The 6,000-nt window shown below is 41.6% G+C and overlaps 1 long non-coding RNA gene across 1 annotated transcript in view; it reads left to right on the top strand.

Moving 5' to 3' along the window:
• Positions 1-220: 220 nt before the first annotated feature.
• LOC133265691 (uncharacterized) overlaps positions 221-6,000 on the top strand; it is a 41,622-nt gene continuing 35,842 nt past the window's right edge. Inside the window, exon 1 of the long non-coding RNA XR_009742082.1 lies at positions 221-349. This is a non-coding gene — a long non-coding RNA (uncharacterized LOC133265691). The remainder of the gene's footprint in view (positions 350-6,000) is intronic.

Here is a 6,000-nt window from a genome sequence, read left to right as displayed (position 1 = left end):
GATGAGGCCCACAAAGATTTTCCTGTATGCATCCACAGAGAGTCACGTAATGTTTGCGCTGGCACAGCACCTTGGTTCCTGACAGATCTGCTACAGCTTCACCAGTCACCAAAGCAACAGTTTCAGCCTTCAGCAACAGGAAGGGCCTGAGCAGAGTGCGACAAGAGCCCTGATGTTACAGAGGATGCAGTAATGCCATAGCCCCATATGCCACCATGATCCCTGTCTGCAAAATGCACTTGCCTCTTCTAAAAGGGATTACCAAAATGTCATACTGGAGTGATCAAATCAAACCAAACTTCCCAAAGCTTTATTCCTTTAAAGGGGTTATAATCAGCATGTATTTTAGGTGACATGTGGGAATAGTGCTGGTGTATTTGGACCTTCTATTTTGTTGGCCCTAAGTGGTGCGGTTTTACTTCCCTGCCTGCTAGTTAAAGGCAGAGATAGACGCAGTGTTAGGCAAGAATGTCAGACTAGACACAAGGAAACACAACTGGGTGTGTGCAGCGGACCATGCACTCCATGATCAGAGAGGCTGTCCAAACTTTGATGCCCTGTTTACAGCGTGTTTTAGCATGGGTCAGGTGGTATTTTGAACTCTACCAGGCTGCCCAATAGTGTGTGCTTATACAACTGCTTGTATTTCATGGCCTTGATGCCCTCCCTGTGTATCTTAGAAGTCCCCCATTTTCTCATACTTGCTACTTTCACGGTCACAACAAGGTCTGTCTAATTCTCCGTCCTTTCCCAGAAATTGTGAATTGAATAAGGCTGTGCAAGTTGAAGAATTGTTTCTCTGATAAGATTGTGGTTTTTCACTGCTGATATTAATTTGTATCTTTATATTAACTAGGTTTCTTGGCTATCCCTATTTGCGGCAACAATAACTGCTAGGCCTGGTCCTGGGCCAAGCTGCATAAATGCCAGGAGAAAGCAGTCAGCTGCCCACAGACTATTTGTGTAGCACTCAGAAATGGCTTAAATATCACTTCAGGTACTGCAGCCTTGGAAGCCTTGGTTTCAATAGCTTGTCTTATAACTGGGTTGCTTTGTGACACAGCTTATTGGTTTGCAGTCCCCTGTCCCAGCCAGGCTGCAAACCAAGGAACTGAGCTATCCCTGGGGCCCAGAGAAATGCAGTTCATCCCATATTTTGTCTGCTTGGCAGCAGAAAGAATCTGTGCCTGTGTAGATGCTCACTCTTAGGAAATATCATCCCATCCTGGGAGTTTGTCAGCTTGGCTTTGCCCAAGTCTCTCAAATCCCTCCCAAACTGTGGGCCTCTGGGGCCACGTGAGGATTATGTGCTGTGAGGATCAGGGGCAGGAAGGTGGAGCAACACATTTTACTCTCCTGCATAGGTTTATAGGGCATATAATTGTGCCTTGCCTTCAGGGGCTATTTTCTGAAGTTACAAGCTGTGACTTGAGGACTTCAGCAGGAGCTAATCCCATGTCCTGATAAATGCCTCCAAAGGCAGCGTAGAGGAGCAGAGGTGAAGGCATGGCAATAGTGGTGATGGCTGTACTCCAGGTGCTGTGCCAGAGGAATAATTGATTGTATCAGGCAAATGATGGGAGATTGCTGTGCTTTGACAGGGAAGCCTGTGTCCCTATGACTCATAACCAGTGGAAAAAGAAAATGGTGGGTACTCACTGAAATGAGTAATACAAGAAAGAGACTGTTCCATCAGTTCCTCTGAAGAGCACCAGTGATTAATGGGTGTCAGCAGCATATTTTCTCCTAGCACAAAGAATGCCTGTGTGCTCTTTGCTGTGAGAGGCACAGGATTACAAACTGGTGTGTGGGGTGCATTTTCTGGAAGCTAGAAGCCTGCAATTGCTGGGAAGAAAGCTTCAGCTGAAAATATTGAATTTCTTTAGATCCCTAAGCAGACCTGCAGGTATCATAATTGATCACAGAACATTGTAGGCTGGTCTGAGATGTGCAGAGATGAAGCAGAAAAAGGCGTCATTCCGCAGCTGCCTCATTCTGCCTCTTTCTCCATCACACTGTCATGTCTGCTGCCCTGGGTTTTTCAAGCATCTCCCATACCTCTGACTATTGTGTGACAGCTATTGCCAGATGACAGCTGTCACTAGAGGCTTGCCTCTATAACTGTGTGTATATGCATTTTGTTAATCCTGTCATGCTTTAAATGAGTCTTTGAGACTGTGACACCACTATTTTTCTCTTACAGTACTGATACAGTATTCTGTGCACTCATTAGGAAGTAGGAATGTTTTAGGAATTAGGAACCTTTTTGCCTAAGGCTCAGTGGTCTTACAGTAATATTCTGTACTATTGTAATTTAATAGGTTTCAACAGTTTTCTAAGCAGCAGCATTGCTGCCCTCCTAGTAACAGGGTAATAATCTGAAATAAGACTCCCATGCCACTGTAGGTATAGAAACCACTGTGATATTTATTTCATACATGTTGCAAGTCTGAGTAGTCAGATCTTCCACAGAAGCACCGTCTCCTGATTTCTGATCCAAGTTGGGGTGGATACTAGCCTCATGAAAGAGGAGCACAATAATCCTATAAATGGTTGGGACACACTTGTACATCATTTGAATGAGACTGTGTCAGTCAGCAGGTAAGCAGGTTTGTAATAGAAAAGAAGCTGGTTTGCAGGAGCTACCCTGCAGTCCCACCGCTTGGAGCAGGTGTTACGATAAGATAATGGTCTCTTGTAGTAACCCTTGTGAATCACAATCCTTGAGGAAAAAGTAGGGACAAGCCCTTCAAATTGGGTTTCAAAAGCATATAAAGAATTGACCTTACAGAGGTAGTTCAAGGAATAACCTAATCTTTCTGTCCCATATCCCCCCATGTACAAAAGCTTGCCTGAAATTGAAAGGAGGGAGGGGGAAGCTTGTAAAGGCGATGTTGATACCAAATAAAGAGACTGGTGTCCCCACAAAATCATTTTACAGCCTCTCTCTGCAATCTGGAGAGGATTAGAGGTTTGCAGCATGTTTATGTCTGGCTGAGACCAAGGAGGGTTTGCTGCAAAATGGTTATCAGTGTAGAATCAAGGCATAAACAACAACACCAAAGTAGAAAGCCTAATGATTCGAATGAATCGAGTGGAAGAAATGTGTCTTACAGACAATGTTGCTTGAAGAAAATATATTTTCTGCTGTAGGATTTTTTCCGTTATTAAATGATAGTAAACTCATGTACACTCACAGCCTTGCCTTCTGCAAAACTAACATAAGTGTAACAATTAAAGATTGAAGTATGGACTTCTGAGATGATCCCTTATGACCCACACTTTATTAGATTTATGTTACCTTTTGATATGTTCTATTTGCTGGAAGCCCCAGCATCCTATCATTATGATTCAAACAGGCTTTGCTCTCTGCTCACAAATAATTGATGCTCCCTTTGCACAAAGCATAGTTTTTAGCTGATAAGCAGCAGGGTAATTGGCACCTTCACAGGATATTAGGTAGAAAAAAAGCATCACACTTAGCAGACAGGAAGCAGACAGGAGAAAGTAACCAAATAACTGTGGTATTTGGTGTAAGCGAGGCTAAATACTACTTGACAAGTTCTATATGTTTGTACTTCCTGTAGTGAATATTAAGATTTCTGTTTATCAGCAGAGATGGGGTGTGGGGAGTCTTTGTGACATGAACATTTGTAAGAGAGGTGCACCATTAGCAGTACCTGTATTGAATATGGTGTATTCATTTAAAGCCACTGTGCAGTTTAAAACACATCTACCCAAAGCATCTCTGTGGTCCTGTGTTAGCTAGTGGGTGTGACATAATTAACAGGACTGTCACATCAGGTAGGTGGCTACGGATAATGCTGGGTTGCAGTGGATTCCTGTGTGTGTTACACATTGTGCCTATGGGCTTGTAGCCTTGGGGAAAAAAAAAAAAAAAGAAAGTGTATTTGTGGGAGCCAAGAAATGCTTTCAGGTCTAAAATCATACTCCATGCAATGCAGATAGAAAGCTTCTTGGCTGCAGTCACTGGCAGTGTCACTGTCTCTCTCGAAATATTTTTAGTTGGACTGTGCTATGCTATTCTGGTACGACTTTTGTGGTGTCCAGCAGCTAATAGCTATACATTTATTTTGAAATTACCCTTTCAGGTTCAGCCATGTACCTGTTAAGACTAAAACCGTTGAACAAATGAGTCATATCAAAAGTGCAATCTCATCAAATTTAGCTTCTTAAGTTTACGGTGGTATTTTTAACAAGTGTGGCATTTCTCACCGGTAATTGCTTTTTCTTTATTTTCTTCGTACAGATTATGGACTTCATAGTAAATGTATGGGTGCATCTTTAATCTTGCGTGTCACTTGGGTACTACTGAGTGCACTGGAAATGTGTATAAATAGAAAGGTTAAAAATAAGTGTAACTATGTAGTGCCATGCACTATTTCTAGCAAAAGCATTTCTGTTTAGTAATATCCACTTTAATTAGCTGCTACTTACACCTTCCTTATGTGCTGTGTAAGTGTATGAGGGGAGGAGAATGTTATATTAACAGAATAATTTGGTGATGAGCTAGATTCTATTTTCCAGACATTGGCGAATTCTTATCGTTTAATATTTATTAAAATATCCCTTTGAATGTATAAGAGTACCAGTATACATGTATGAGGTTTAATTATTACTATAGGCTTATAAACGCTGTGGCGGTGTATTTTATTAGATAAAAATAAAAAGTGCCAGTGGAAATAAGACCTATCACATTATACAACAGCTCATTCCCAAGACAAGCACTTGTGTCTGTCCTGGTGATGGTGTTGCTGTATTTGTTTTCCAATTACATCTTGAGTGAACTCAATAGAGCACAAGGCATGATGGGAGAAGTTGTCTTTCACTACAACTACTGTTTATGGTCTGCCCAGAAACAGGTGAAGAAACATTCTTACCTACCCTCCTTACTCGATTTCTGAGTATGTTCCTTAGTACTTGCACCAAAATATGAACCTGCAGCAAAAAGGAGCCATCTAGCAGAGCTCTTTCAGGTTCAGTCCTGTTGCTCACTGGCACGCACAACAATTACACCGGAGAAGGGGATTGATTTCTCTAACCAATTATGCTTAAACATGCTAAGCTTGTTATCGAGCTACATTGTTGTTATGTAGAACACTGTGCTTATGTGGTACAGCTCTTTCCACCAATACTAATTATGAAATGAGTTCTTACTGTCTTCACAACACACAGATGGTGACAGTCTAGGTCTGAGTAACACACACGGGGGGGCAGCATGTAATAACTCTTCGTATCGCATATAGTTTGGGTGATTTTGGCTGCATGTATCTTGCTGTAGTGCTTGTCAAACAGAATTAGTATTTTAAAAGCTCATAAATCTGTTATAATATCAAATTTCACTGAGGTTTTTTTCTGTGCATTTAACGTCTCCAGAAATAACAGTCTGCTTTGAATCAGAAAACAAATGTTCAATTTTTCACTTCTGGGCAAAAATATAAATATCAGTTTTGTTGAAGAGTACTCCTAGTTGCTTCTTTAATGTTATGACAACTATATTTTTTCTCAGAGTTGTGAAATATCTCATATAATTATAGAACCCTCTATTCCATTTTAAAAATTTTATTTAGCAGCTTTACTGTGATCAGGATTGTTGGTCTGTTAGGTCATGTTACACATGAACCACGTGTATACATGTTTATCTTGTTTATGTGTGCAGAAGGGCCTTTAGCTCATGGCAGTGTCCAGCATTCCCTAGGTGCTACATTGCATTAGTATCACCCTTGTGGTACTTGACAAGCCAGCTCCTGGATAACACTATTTCTGCAGCTCTGATTTCACAGACTCTAACAGTATCAGCCTTGCTGCTGCAGATCATCAGGCCACCACATGAGGGTCTGGAGCTGAGCTCCTGTTGAAACTGCACCCATGGTTTACTGCAGTCTGCTCCTCCAAAGCCTGCTGCTATCCCCACCGTGCTCTGAGAAACATGAGATTCCTATAATATTCCTTGAATATCCCTGGAGTCTGGAGGGGTTA

This window comes from Pezoporus flaviventris, unplaced genomic scaffold (assembly GCF_033815535.1).
Source record: "Pezoporus flaviventris isolate CSIRO_AGI_PZ_B2104156 unplaced genomic scaffold, CSIRO_AGI_Pfla_v1 ptg000006l, whole genome shotgun sequence".
NCBI lineage: Eukaryota > Metazoa > Chordata > Aves > Psittaciformes > Psittacidae > Pezoporus > Pezoporus flaviventris.
This window is presented reverse-complemented; position numbering and strand designations above follow the sequence as displayed.